This window comes from Podarcis melisellensis (assembly GCF_964234715.1).
Source record: "Podarcis melisellensis genome assembly, chromosome: 9".
Taxonomy (NCBI): domain Eukaryota; kingdom Metazoa; phylum Chordata; class Lepidosauria; order Squamata; family Lacertidae; genus Podarcis; species Podarcis melisellensis.
This window is the reverse complement of record NC_138541.1, coordinates 59,435,538-59,449,363: the sequence shown is the minus strand read 5'-3', so window position 1 is coordinate 59,449,363 and position 13,826 is coordinate 59,435,538. Positions and strand designations below refer to the sequence as shown.

Genomic DNA, 13,826 nt, shown 5'->3' with positions numbered 1-13,826 from the left:
AGGGGAAGAGTGAATATTGGGACTGCAGAATTGAAAAGAGGAGACCAATAACTAGGGAGAAAAGATAGGACAGCCATGGGTGGAGTCAGAGAGTTGAATAGGATGGAGGCATCCCTTCTTGTGATGAGCACACTTGCTTTCTTTTGCTCTACAGTCATATCTGATTGCAGGTTTATGAAGACTTGTGAACAGAGCTGGTGGTAGGGTGAGTGTGTTCACAGTGGGTAACAATTTTACTGTAGTACTATCTTCAGGTTCCGTAGCTGCAAGCAGATGTTTGCATTCTTGTATTTTCGTCTCACTGTAAATGCACCAATCTTCATAGGGCTGATTTGGTTACAAGACATCTGTTGTGTTTGGCTGCCTGTCCAAACAGTGTGACTGCATCCAGGTGACAGCAAGCATGCGGCCAAGCAGTTAGGTAAACTTACCGTACCTTCCTCCCTTTTCTCTTTTCCCTCTACCCCAACCCAGGGTAGAATCAATTTTCTTTACTGTATGGCAGCTAAGAACTTGTCCTGTTGGAAAAGCAGGATGTAAAATTGCAGACATAATGTAGATGGTTTTAGGAGCTAACTAGAATTTCTGTCTTTGGGTATATAATACAGATGTATTCTGCCCTTTCTTGAAGGAGCTCATTGCAGCACACAGAGCTTTTCAGCTCACAGGAGTATGTGCAGATTTGCCTGAGAGAGGTCACCAACTGAGCAGGCCAAATGGGATTTTTGTCTTTGTGGCTTTATATACTGCACCACAAGTTCTTTGTTAGTACTTGGAATGCAGCTGAATTTGAGGAAAATGCTATATTTGTGAAGCTTTTTGCTATATCCATATTCCAAGTCTGCTTCTTTATCTGAAATGAAGTGATTATATCCCCATGTCTTCTCCATTTTTCATTTTTGTTGCATAACTAGTAAAATTCAGGGATTTGGAATAAAAATCTGGGTTTTAGGGGGGTAAGTACAAATACTAAAACGTAGGGCTGATAGTGGATTAAATTAGCTTTTGACTCATCCTACAAGTTTCAGTTTATATAAACATGTAATGTAATGCAAATAAATAAAAGTAGTAGTTCTGAAGGAAAAAAGGAATGCTTAATTCCTATTATGGCATCTGTATACATAGTCTTATACGTACTGTTTTCTGTGTGTGAGAAACAGAAAGACTTTCTGTAAGTTGCCACCAGTTGTCTACATCTCTTGTAAATATTTTTGTATATATCTGTGATGGGACGATGAGCTGCTTGTGCGTAAAATGCAAGTCCCTCAGAGTTTGATCAGGTTTTCAAACCTCTGCCTGTGACGGAGCCCCTCCAGCATGGCTGCGTCAATCACTAGTAGAATCCGAAAGTGGCTGCTTTCGGAATCGTTTCCAACATAAAAGCTCTTTAACGGAAACACGTCGTCTGGCCTCTCGGCGTGACAGTTTCCGGCGAGGTGTGGGTGTCCCTATAGGAGGTCCTGAGACCTCCCCACTGTTTTCGCTGGAAGCGTCTCTGAGCCATCCCTCCGACTCACTTTCCCTTGGAGTTCTTGCTCGCCCTCTACTGGTTCCCTCTTCCGCTGCTACTCCTCTCTCAACCTCAGTGAGCCTTTGCGCCCCCGGCGCTTTAGATGGCAGTTCCCTGACATCCACCTCCCCTCCAGGGCCCCCTTCACCCCCTCCCGTCTCCTCCCCTACTGGCGGTGAGGAGGTAAAACCCCTGAAAGAACCTCCTTCGTCTTCCGACGTCGCGAACACTTCCCTCCACTTGTTGCTGTTCCTACTCTCTCGGTAATCTTCGTCATCGGAGTCCACTCCCTCTTCCAACTCCGACTCCGCGAACCCTTCCATTTCCTCTTCCTCATCGGTGGTGCCGAAATACTCCCTCCTAAACCTTGCTATCGGCTGAGGTTTCCTCGGGAACCTTTGGTGGAACGTTTCTGTTAAAACCTCGTCATTGACTTCCTCTGCATTCACCCAGGTGTTTTCTGACTCCGGTTCCCCTTCCCACGCCACCAAATACTCCACCTGATTTCCCTTCCACCTGGAATCGAGGATTTCCGCTACATGGTTGCGGCGTTCCCTCTCTTCCAAGGCTGGTCCCCTGACGTACTCCCCTTCACGTCCCCCCCTGTATGGTGACAGTAACGACCTGTGGAACACTGGGTGCAATTTCATGTGGTTGGGTAATCGGAGTTTGAAAGCTACCGGGTTGACCTGCTGAATGACCTCAAAGGGTCCCAATCTTCTGGGCCTCAATTTCTTACAACCCCCTTTGAACGGCAACCCTTGGGTTGACAACCACACTTGATCCCCCACCCTTATGGTTTCACCTTCCCTTCTGTTCTTGTCTGCCTGCTTCTTATATTGTGCCTTAGCCCTTTCTAAGTTGAGCTGGAGCTGATGATGGATCGCTTCCATCTCTTCTACAAAATGTTCAGCCGCTGGGACGCTCCATCTCTCCCCTCCTTCCCCTGGAAATGCCCTGGGGTGACACCCGTAATTAGCCAAAAAGGGACTCATCCCTGTGGACACATTCTCCGCATTATTGTAGGCAAATTCTGCCAACGCCAACTTTTCGACCCAATCGTTCTCTCTGTCATTGACATAACACCTCAGATATTGTTGAAGAATGCCATTTGCTCTTTCCGCCTGCCCGTTGGTTTCAGGGTGCCGGGCAGTTGAAAAATTGACTTCCACGTGCAGCAAGCTCATGAGCTTCCTCCAGAACCTGGAAGTAAATTGTTTGCCGCGATCTGAGATCACCCTCAAGGGAGCCCCGTGCAACCTAAAGATGTGTTCTACAAACAACTTCGCTGTTTCTTCCGCTGTGACTGCATGTGAGCATGCTACAAAGTGGCACATCTTAGTTAACAGGTCTACTACTACCATGATGGCTGTTTTCCCCTTGGACTTTGGCAGATCCGTCATAAAATCTATTGATATCGCTTCCCAAGGCCGTTCTGGTGTGGGTAATGGTTCTAATAACCCTGCCGGCGCCCTTCTTTCCCCTTTGGCTCGCTGACATTGGTCACACCCTCTTACATACTCCCTTACATCTTCCCTCACCTTCGGCCACCAAAATTCCCTGGTAACCAACCACATGGTCTTGTGTTGTCCAAAATGTCCCGCCGTGGGGCTATCATGCAACTGCTTGAGTACTCTCCCCCTCAATTCACCTTCGGGTATATACAGTGCCCCTTTGTAATACAATGCCCCATTTCTTTCCTCAAAACCTCCGGGGCTCTCGCCCTCCCCCCTGAGACCTCTGAGCTTATCCTGGGCATATTCATCATTTTCCGTTTCCTCTACCAGTTCTCGTTGCCCCACCAGCGCCGCCCCACACACCCAGCGGTCCTCAGGGATGACATGTCTCTCTTCGATCACCCCCTCCCCTTCCCAATACTCTGGTTTGCGTGAGAGCGCGCCCGCCCTGACGTTTTCTGGGCCTGGCACATAACAAATTTCAAAGTTGAATTTGGAGAATTCCTGTGCCCATCTCACTTGTCGTTGGTTGAGCACTCGAGCTGTTCTCCAATACTCTAAATTCTTGTGGTCGGTGCACACTTGCACCTTGTGTTGTGCCCCAATTAATAAATGTCTCCACCTCCGGAATGCTTCGTGAATGGCAAGTAGTTCCCTGTCATACACCGTGTAATTCCTCTCGGATTTATTCAGCTTCCGCGAGAAGAAGGCACACGGTCTCCACTCCGACGCACTCCTCCCCGGTTGAAGAAGGACCGCCCCTACCGCCCGGTCGGATGCATCGGTTTCCACTCTCATGGGTTTTCGTAAATCCACATGCAGAAGTTGTTCTTCCGAGGCGAAAGCCCTTTTCAGTTCTTCAAAGGCTCGATCCGCCTCTACCGTCCAAACAAATTTCTTCTTGCTGCTGAGGCAGTCGGTGATGGGCGCCGTCAAGTGGGCAAAGTTCTTGATGAACTTCCGATAAAAGTTCCCAAACCCCAAGAATCTTTGCACGTCCTTCTTGGTCTTCGGTGTCTTCCATTCCAGTACCGCTTGGACCTTGCCTGGATCCATGGCCAATCCCTTGTCTGACAAGCGGTACCCCAGGAATTCCACCTCCTTGGTATGAAACTGGCACTTCTCCAGTTTCACCCACAGCTGGTTGGCTTGCAGCCTGCCCAACACTTCTCGAACGTCCCTCACATGCTGTTCCTCATCTTCCGAATACACCAACACGTCGTCTAAAAAGGCCACACAATTCTTGTAGAGCAAAGGTCCCAGAACGTGGTTTATAAAAGCTTGAAAACACGCGGAGCCCCCTTGTAGACCGAAGGGCATAACGAGGTATTCAAAGGCTCCCAAAGGGGTAAACATGGTGGTCTTCCATTCATCTCCCTTCCTTATGCGTATCAGATTGTACGCCCCCCGCAGGTCCAGCTTTGTAAAAATCTTTCCCTTCCTTACTCTGGTCAAAATGTCATCAATTCGGGGCATAGGGAAAGCCAGGGGCTCCGACACTGCATTGAGGGCCCTAAAGTCACACACCAGTCTCGGTTTGTCTGTGTTCTTTTTGTCCACAAAAAACACTGGGCTGCCCCCCACCGCTCGGGACTCTCTGATGAAACCTCGCTTCAGGTTTTTGTCAATGAACTCCCTCAGCTCCTGCATCTCCCTGTCTGACATGGCGTACAGCTTGCCTACTGGGAGTTGGGCCCCAGGGAGTAGGTTGATTTGACAGTCAAAGGGTCTATGCGGTGGCAGTTTGTCTGCTTCCCTTTCGCTGAATACGTTGCTCAGATCTGCGTATTGCGGGGGCACCTTCCCTTTGTCCATTACTTCCATCCCGGCTAGGGTGACTCTGTCTCCTCCCGAAACCTTCCCCTCCTTGCAGTGTTCTAGGCAATGCGCTGACCCAAAGGAGACCACCCTCTGATGCCAGCCCACTAGCGGATCGTGTAGCGCCAGCCAGCTCATCCCCAAAATGATGGGCGCTCCTCCCAGGATGGCCACATTAAACGCTATCTGTTCGGTGTGCCTTGCCACCCTCATTATCATCGGGACAGTCTGTTGGCTAACTTCTCCCCCCAACAGCTCTCTGCCGTCAATCGTAGTCACCTGCAAGGGGTTACTTAAAGGGATGGTCTGTATCTGGTGCTCAGCTGCAAACTCCTTACTCATGAAATTACAGGAGCTGCCTGAATCCAAAAGCGCCTTGATCTTTAGTGGGTGTCCGTTTGGCAGTTCTAGTAACACCTCTATCACTAAAGCGGGTCTGGGAGGTTCCGGCATGGGCACTTTCACTGCTCTTTGGCCTGGCTGCTGTGCCCCGACGGTGGCAGCCAGGCGTTGGCTTTTACTTGCTCCTTGCCTTCCTCTTCCTTTCCCCCAACAGCTCCTGCCATCCCTTGCCATTCCTTTCTTTGTGGGCAGACTCTGGCAAAGTGCCCTGGCTGTTGGCAGAGATAACATCTCTTGGCGCTCCTTCCCTCCTTCTTCCGCCCTTCACTGGGATTTGAAACTGCGCGCGCCCGCGCTGTTCCAACTTCCATCGGCTCTGCCGGCGGGAAAGGTGGCTCTGGAATGTCTGGAATGCGGAACTCCCTCCAACGGTCTCCTTTCCCTTCCCGCTTTTCCAAAGCCCTCGCCTCCTGGCGCGCTCCTATGCACAGCGCAGATTTGGTTAACTGATCCATAGACTCCGCCCTGGGCCCCCGGGAAAGCTCATCTTTGACGGTTGAAGAAAGCCCCTCTTCGAAAAGCATTTGGATGGGCTCCGCCGATAGGTCCCACCCCAATTTATGAATCAGCATAGTAAACTCAGTCCAGTACTCACGGACAGATCTGCTTCCTTGCTGGCAAGCCATTAACTGCCTTCGCACCACCCCCTGCTCAATATCGCTGGAAAACATCAGGTCCATGGCACGAAAAAACTTCCTCGTGTCCTTTAGGATCTCATTATTCGCTGCCATCAGGGGTCTAACCCAATCTTTCGCCCCGGATTCGAGATGGCCAATCACAAAAGCCACTCGCGATTCCTCGTCGGGGAAGTCATCAAACTGCAAGTTTAGAGCGTATTGCATCTCTGTTCTAAAGGCATGATAGTTCCTGGGATCCCCCCCGAATTTCTGCACCAATCCTGGCACCTTTCTGGCGAGCGGGGTGGTTTTCTCCTTTCCCTTTTCTGCATCCTGAGCCCTCCTCTCCTCAAGCCTCGCCGTTTGCAGCGCCAACTGGATCTCCAACGCCCTGTACCTTTCTTCCAGGCTTGGACCCCCTCCAGCTGCTCCTGCTCCTCCGGTTCCGGCTGGGTTGCTCATGATGCTTCTCCCTGCACAAGCTGGCTTTCGGTGACTTTCGGATTGCTGTGATGGGACGATGAGCTGCTTGTGCGTAAAATGCAAGTCCCTCAGAGTTTGATCAGGTTTTCAAACCTCTGCCTGTGACGGAGCCCCTCCAGCATGGCTGCGTCAATCACTAGTAGAATCCGAAAGTGGCTGCTTTCGGAATCGTTTCCAACATAAAAGCTCTTTAACGGAAACACGTCGTCTGGCCTCTCGGCGTGACAGTTTCCGGCGAGGTGTGGGTGTCCCTATAGGAGGTCCTGAGACCTCCCCACTGTTTTCGCTGGAAGCGTCTCTGAGCCATCCCTCCGACTCACTTTCCCTTGGAGTTCTTGCTCGCCCTCTACTGGTTCCCTCTTCCGCTGCTACTCCTCTCTCAACCTCAGTGAGCCTTTGCGCCCCCGGCGCTTTAGATGGCAGTTCCCTGACAATATCCTTGTCTAATCAAAGATTGTAAGACTTTTTAAAAAGTGGATATCAAACTGACTAAATGTTGCAGCTCTGATATAGATTTTAGCAGTAGCAAAGTTTGCTGTGATCAAAATCGTACTCTTATACACTTGTTTTCAGGGTGCTTAGTTTTTTGTATTCCCTTCTCCTTGGAAAAAGAGAGAACATTTGGCTTCTCTGTTGCCTGGCAAAAACATCAGAATGCATAACAGAGAAGAGAACTTTCCTTAATAGGAAGGGATGGATGAGGGAAGAAAATTAGAAGTATCTCTGAGACCTTGATCTAAGGACACATCCAAACATTATTTATGATTCTATGATTTACTTGAGTGAAACTGAAGTACTTAAAAATAAAAGTCTTGGTCTCTTTAAAATTGATCTCTCATTTAAAAGATTACTCTAATTCTATTTTTGTTCTCTCCCTTTTGAATTTAGTTGCTGTTGCTTTTGGGCTTATTCTTGTGTTCCTGAAAATTGGTAATTGGTGGTAATTATACCTGTTAGTCATGGTTTATCCCATAAGAGTTCTCTTAAGCATTTCACATTTCATGAAACAAGGATCAAACGATAGGTGACGCTGTCTCACTTCTTGAGCAAGCACATTCTGTGGAATTGCTTGCTCATAGCAGGTGCAGCACAAGCAATAAGAGGAAACTCTTAAGAAACTCAAGACGGTATTAGTGAGAAACCTTTAAAAACATTTATTGTGGAACAAAAAACATTCTGCAGCAGAACCTATCATTCTTGAGTAGGGCAATTCCATGGAAATTGTAGCCTTTAGTTAGGGGTGGAAAAATAATCTAGATATTTCAGAAGCATGTGGGCAAATACTGAAAACATTTTGTAGTGTAGTTAAAACAGGAAATAAAAAGTGGTAGATTTGCAATTATAGCTGGATGTAGTTTGGTATTGTCTATTACATGGGTAGGCAAACTAAGTGCCAGGGGCCGAATCTGGCCCAGTCGCCTTCTAAATCTGGCCCGCAGATGGTCCAGGAATCAGCATGTTTTTACATGAGTAGAATGTGTCCTTTTATTTAAAATGCATCTCTGGGTTATTTGTGGGGCATAGGAATTCATTCATATTTTTTTTCCCTTCAAAATATAGTCTGACCCCCTACAAGGTCTGAGGGACAGTGGACTGGCCCCCTGCTGAAAAAGTTTGCTGACCCCTGGTCTGTTAACTAAGGCAGCAGCTCTCCAGGGTTTCAGGCCGAGCTGGAGATTCAACCTTCTGCATGCAAAACATGTGCACTACCATTGAAGACTTTGTCTTCAAATCATAAACCTAATTTCAGAGAGTGTATTTTAGTCTAGGCTTTTAGGGGCTCAAAGTAAATAATTATTAAACATAAGGTAACACTTGAAGTACATTGACAGATCTACCGTTCATTCATGGAGTATTTTGCACTGCCATCTGGTGGCCAAATAAAAATAGATGTAAATTTATTGTTTTTTCCCTTTTAAAGAAGATGGTCATGATATTAAAGAGTAAGAGGCTTGGAACTATTGTAGTTTGTACAGAGAAACATAAATGGCTCATCATGCGAGGATTTCAGAGTACCAAACAGGCATTATTACTGTCTGACTGGATGTTGAAGGGATGAGTGCAGAAAGCTTGTTCTGTTGCAATGGGTAGAAATGTTAGCTGGGTGTCTGGCCACTTTTTCAAGTCACATGCTTGTATTTAAGAAATGCTTGCTTCCAAATTTCTCCATGGCTTCTGCAGTTGCATTAACGCAGGTGTGGAAAGGCAACTGAGTGCTGCTTTTGTCTACTTTTTATCAAGGCCAGAGTGAGAAAGATGGCTTTATCCATCAGACTGCCTCAGGACTTTTGCCCCCCCGGACCTCTTCTGAAGGCCGGCGGGGGGCGAAAGTCTTTGCTCCCCCCCGCCTGCCTTCAAAAGCCGTCCGGGGGCTTTTAAATCGCCCCGGACAGTCCCGGGGCGATTTAAAAGCCCCCGGTTAGGCAGGCAGGGGGGACAAAGACTTTTGCCCCCTGCCCGCCTTCAGAAGAGGTCCTGGACCGCTTCTGAAGGTTGGCGGGGGGCAAAAGTCTTTGCTCCCCCCCGCCTGCCTTCAAAAGCCGTCCGGGATAGCGGGAAGCGCTTCCCTGCTATCCCGAACCGCTTTTAAAATGCTGGCGGTGGGGAGCAAAGCCTTTCGCCCCCGCCGGCCTTCCTGGATCTCTTCTGAAGTCCGGAGGGGGGGGGAAGGCTTTGCTCCCCACCGCCAGCATTTAAAAGAGGTCCCCGGAGATTTCCCTATGGGCTTTCGTCTTGCAAAGCAAGCCCATAGGGAAAATCGTCTAGCGAAGCGTCGCAAAATCCTAAAAACCCTTTCGTCTTGCGGGTTTTTCGTCTTGCGAGGCATTCGTCTTGCGGGGCACCACTGTATTATTATTATTATTATTATTATTATTATTACTCGGGAGTTGCAGCCTCTACTGGATAAAGTGAGACTTGTGGCCATTTTCTCTTGCAGTTGCCTTAGGCAGCAGACTGGGGAACAAGTGGGAAGGGTGGCAGCCGAGCACGGGTGGAGGAACAGGGGTGCGGGGGGAGCGCACCGCCCTCGGCAGCACGATCCTGGTGAGTTGCCATCACGCCATGCTCCCAGGACATGAGCCACGCCCCTGCAGGCGGCGTGCCACACCCCCAGGATGACACCAGCCACGCCCACGCCTGCTCTCCATCTCCCCCCCCCCGCCAGAGCTTGAAGCTCCATCATGCAGCTGAGGAGCCTCAGCAACTACTGACCCCCTGAGACTTGCCTCCTCCTCCACTTCCCAGTGTGACTCTGAAGCCCCCAGAGGAGTGCACCGTTCACCATCACCTAGGAAGGGTGGAGCTGCCACTTCTTTCTGTCCTGGTTTTTCTCTCCTTCACCATGTTGGTGCTTCCCCAGGCTGCCTCCAGTTGCCTCAGGTGGGATAGGGGGCACAATTTTCTATACGTATTGGCCGGCCCGGATCTCTCATAACCTCCAGACAAACACTGAAAAATCCTAGAATTCTCCTTTTAACTGTGTGTCTTTGAAACTTGGGTCCTGTAAAACTAGAAATCAATAAATTTTAACTTGAAATTAGTGTATTCCCTGAGCCTTGTAACTGAATTCACTTTCTCAGTGTGAAAAATGTAGTGATTATAGTCAAACCTAGTAAATCCACATCACTTTATAAATTTGGGGTGGACATTTCCAGATCTCAGCTTCCATTTCTTCTCCTAGCCTCCCACCCTGGGAGTTTTTCTCTTCTCTGCCTCTCATGCAGGGTCCTTCATCAGTCATCCATCATCTATCCTCATCAGCCCAGCTTAGAGGACTGGTAGTTCTTTGTTTTTACACTTTGTTCAGTTACAAATCAAAAGTGAACACTGGTGAGAGTTTGGTTTATTAGTTACACTAAAACTTTCCCATCCATCAGTTTTCCATACAAAAACCTTGCACGTTTGGTGGTCAGCCCTGCAAAATCGTGCCTTTCTACTCTGGCTCAGAGCAGCTAGGAGCCCAGCTGCCCATCCTGAGCACTTGCTGCACTGCTCGTCTGCTGCTCTGGGTGGCCGAGCGAGGCTCACAGGCTCCTTTGGCAAGAGCACAAGGAATTAGGGGGCGCGGTGCTGGCACAGCTCCTTGCCAAGGATGCCAGCGAGCCCACATGCTCCTCTGCTGGTGATGGTACAGTTCGGAGAGTATAGCTCAAGGAGTTGCACACTTAAAAAAAATAGGAGGCTTTATTTTGGAAACAAAATTAGTATTAGAATACAAAGTATTACAGTGGTACCTCAGGTTACATACGCTTCAGGTTACACATGCTTCAGGTTACAGACTCTGCTAACCCAGAAATAGTTCCCTCGGGTTAAGAACTTTGCTTCAGGATGAGAACAGAAATCGTGCTCCAGCGGCATGGCAGCATCAGGAGGCCCCATTAGCTAAAGTGGTGCTTCAGGTTAAGAACAGTTTCAGGTTAAGAACGGACCTCCGGAACGAATTAAGTACTTAACCCGAGGTACCACTGTACTATAGAGATTGCAGACGGGGTTGATAAAAAATTACAGGATGCTAAGAATAGAAAATTCTTAATGCTGTGTGCATGGACAAGCATTACTCTCCATGGACAAGGAAAGTGGGAAGAAATCTGCAGTAATTTATATTTCATTATATTTTAGGTTCTGATATGGACCATCAAGAGTGTCTTATTTCCCCTTCTTAAGTCTTAGCATGCATTTAAATATTCACCACTATTGTGCTGCTATTCTCTGTTTACTAGGCCACATGATATTGCATTTTCTTCTTAATTTGGAGCACTAAATGGAGTTGCAGTTCTTGTTAAAAATGTATAATCAGCACAATGCTGGCCAATCTGACTACAGATAAGGAGCATTGCTTTATCAGCACAAAGATCCAGATTTTTATCAGGTGAAGCTTGGCTGAGATACTTATTTTTCAGTACTGTTTATAAAGCCCTTTATAGCAGATGGCATACTGTAATCCGTAATTACAATCATCAGCATAATACATCTCCCAGCTTTCTGCATCTGAAATTGGGGGATAAGGTTAGAATTACAAAGAGGATTACTCACGTTCTGTCAAAGTGAAATTCAAGTCTTATGACATGGGAAATAAAAAATTGAATATAATTAAACATATTCCATTGGATAACATGGAATATCTTATAAAACACAATAAATGAATCAGTATGGCAAAGTAATGTCCAGAGCTAAAATCCCAACTTATCACACAGTGGATTTTTTTCAAGACAACTGATACAAATAGAAAATAATCCTTACAAAACAACATTTTATTTTATTTTATTATTGTAAGTTAAGAGTTCTTCAGAATCTGATGGCTGTTTTCCTGGAGCCAGTATAAGTAATTCACTTTGATCTCTGAGGTAAACAAATAATCTATTATAGTGTATTTTGTTGTGAGGTTTTAGCAACTAAACCTGAGAAAACTGGAAACAGTTGGATGACTTTACAAAAGCAGAATATAGCCATATTTTGGAAGCTTTCCCCATTTTTTAAACAGTGTTTAAAAACTTTAATATGTTTCTGTCCTTTCCTTACACTTCTTTTGAAATGTGATGGTTGTGTCTGAAGATAAAAGTTCTGATAGACGCTGTTGAATTAAGGCAATTAATATAATCCAGAACTAGAGATTTAGAGGGCTGGGCAACAATCTGGCAGCTGAACGCTGACTCAGAAGACGAAGATCCTAAGATTTCCCCACCCCAAATATTTGGTCAGGGAACACTTGATAAATTTAATCATTGGATCATTCAACTACATATCACCTTACCTGCCCAAAAATGCGCTCCTACTGTTTTGATAGGGCATACAGGTCAGCCTTTATGCAGTGAACATGGATTTAACTAAAATGGGAACATTCTGAAATTGGGTAACGTTTCAGTCTCTCAATACTCTGCTGCTGGATTCATTCATCATATTCCAATAAAGACAATAGAGGTAGCATGAAATTGCTGGCATAGAATTTATTAGCAAATTCCATTCCCCCACATTAAGCTGGTGATACATCTGTCACTACTGACCCTCTATAGGTGTTAAATGTGCAGAGTAGGAAACATACTATTATATTTGATTGCTGATGTGCACGAGGTCAACTCTGTTTGGACTCTGCATAGAAATCTGACAGTACTACAGCTTACCTTGTACGTTTCATAGCCTTTTGGCCTTGCTCTTGACAGACTTGTTGTTTTTTGTTTTTTGGTGAAAGAATGGACTGTCCTGGGGTTCAGCAGCATAGCAGGTGGCAGGAACAGCTGGGGCGACCTTCCCCCAAAGCCTCTTTTGCAAGAGCAGTCAGGATCACCTTATATCTGCATACATGGAAGTAGAATCCCTGCCCTTGGACTTCAATAGTTGCGTTGCCTGGTTGTGAACTCAGTAGTGTTAGTTAATATGGGGCTTGCCATAAGCAGGTTAACTCAAGCAAGGGTAGAGTCCCTTCAAGGGCAGGCTGAAGAAGAGGAATTGTTACTAACTCATATCCATTCTTGGTGTTGGTAACTTCTAGCTTTTGTAGAAGGGTCTCAGAATGGAAGACAAACGTCCTTCCTGGAAGTTTGCATGGGATGGTGTGTGCTTAGGGTATATTATTCTTGGGACCATCAACTTGAGTAGTTTCTCAGTTTCATACAATTTGTTTGAATGCTACTAACATTTTATATGAATAAAATATTTTAAAATTATCTAGCAGGAAAATAATGCAAACTTTCTAGTGGAATGCATCAATGTCAACAGCGAAATGAGCATTGTTGGCAGAATGAATGTCTCTCCCCGCTCAGTATCTGCTCCAGACACTAACAGATTTGCAAAAGGTGTAGTTGACTACAGCAGGAAGAGAGGAAGCACAAGTCCACTTGCATGATGATGGATGTTGGCTTCTACTTGAAATCTGTTTAATTTTTGTCATGGTCAAATCCAGGTAATCTTCCAAACCAGTCTGATGCCCTCTAGATGTTTAGGGTGAAGCCTCGTTGATCATTGTTCATGCTGGCTGGGAATGATTGGAATTGCAGTTCAAAGTTTCTGAAGGCCACTAGGTTGGGAAGACTGATACAAACTAAAGGCTATAAATTTAAAAAATTCAATCAGAAAAAAGATAACTGTGCAATGTATGTGGATCCAAATGTATGAAAGACATTCAGCCAGTAGCGCCTCAAGTACATATTCCTGTATTCTGAATGTGTGAATTTCAGTAGCTATAAAATGAAGGGTGATTAAGAGATGGAGCCCTGGCTTGAACACATTTTTGTACTGAAGTTCACCTAACTTTGTGCATTTGATGGCAGTTACCTTAAAAATAAAATAAAATGAATAAATGCAATGTTCTTACTTCAGTGCAGGTAGTAATTTAGTTTTATTTTATTTCTCCTTAGCTAAAATTCTTGTCTTCCTCTGTGATGGTGTGTATCACAAAATTCAGCTCAACTAGCCATCCCAACAATTGTAACTCCAGTTAGATGCTTTCTGACTGAAACGGTGGTAAGTGTGTATATATGAAATAATTTATGCCTGAGTAAATTGATTTCAGTTGGTCTACTCTGAATGTAACTTGGTCAGATG

The 13,826-nt window shown here is 46.2% G+C and overlaps 1 protein-coding gene across 2 annotated transcripts in view; it reads left to right on the top strand.

Moving 5' to 3' along the window:
- Nucleotides 1-13,826, top strand: part of FRYL (FRY like transcription coactivator) — a 146,581-nt gene that overhangs the window by 17,949 nt on the left and 114,806 nt on the right. Inside the window, exon 2 of one of the 2 annotated variants that reach the window (XM_081924279.1) lies at nucleotides 13,640-13,745. The exons of the other annotated variant lie outside the window; for it this stretch is intronic. The gene's annotated coding sequence lies outside the window, so the exon portion shown is untranslated. The remainder of the gene's footprint in view (nucleotides 1-13,639; nucleotides 13,746-13,826) is intronic. 2 annotated transcript variants of the gene reach the window in all.